This window comes from Arachis ipaensis, chromosome B08, assembly GCF_000816755.2.
Source record: "Arachis ipaensis cultivar K30076 chromosome B08, Araip1.1, whole genome shotgun sequence".
Lineage (NCBI taxonomy): Eukaryota > Viridiplantae > Streptophyta > Magnoliopsida > Fabales > Fabaceae > Arachis > Arachis ipaensis.
In genome coordinates this window covers 129,436,529-129,437,399 of record NC_029792.2, presented here as the reverse complement: position 1 = coordinate 129,437,399, position 871 = coordinate 129,436,529, and positions in this window count along the sequence as shown.

The window sequence follows — 871 nt, the reverse complement described above, 5'->3', positions numbered from 1 at the left end:
GTGTGAATTTTTTATAATTGGTATATGTACGTGGTCGTACTTTTAAGTTTTAAGTATAACATTAAATTGCACTTAAGAGGGTCCAAATACTAACAACATCTATAATTAAATAGGAAAATTATAGGTACTAACATATTATCTGTCAATTTATTACTAATAATAATTAATTATTATATTTTAAACACATATATAAAGAGATACATTTAAAAAATATATTTATAAAGACACTTCTATTAAACACAATCATAAAAAAAATATTTTTATTAGACACATTTACAAAAACACTTCTATTAAACATAATTATAAATAAGAGTTATCAGAAATTGGTAGAAATATTATTGGTAACGTAGCGAGATTGATTTTTTTATCATCAAAATATTCTCATTTATATGTCTCTTTCCCACTGCTCAAACTGCAATCTAATTGGAGGATCTGTTTCCGTCTTTGTCACAGATTTCATGGTACAAACGAATGAGAAGTTGCCACAGTTTAAGGTACGAAAGGGGCATATCAATTAATAAAAATTAAACATAATTATAGTGATCTTAAAGAAAATAAACCCTAAAAGTAGTAGTAACTTTCCCTCTCAGTAACAAATCAATATAACTCCACCAACAAACATGACCCAAGGGACTAAGGAAGGGTTAGGAAGAAAAAGAACACTAAACCATACCATTAGGAATTAATACTTTGATTTTTTGCTCTTTATGTCAAGCTTATTGCTTACTAGCTAATTGACTAATTCAAATGATTAATTATTAACAGATTATACTAAGACATTTAAATAAAAAAGGTCAAATTAACAACTCAAATATATAATATAAATTCTATTCTCTTATAGAAATAAATAAAAATACCCCAAATAGATTCC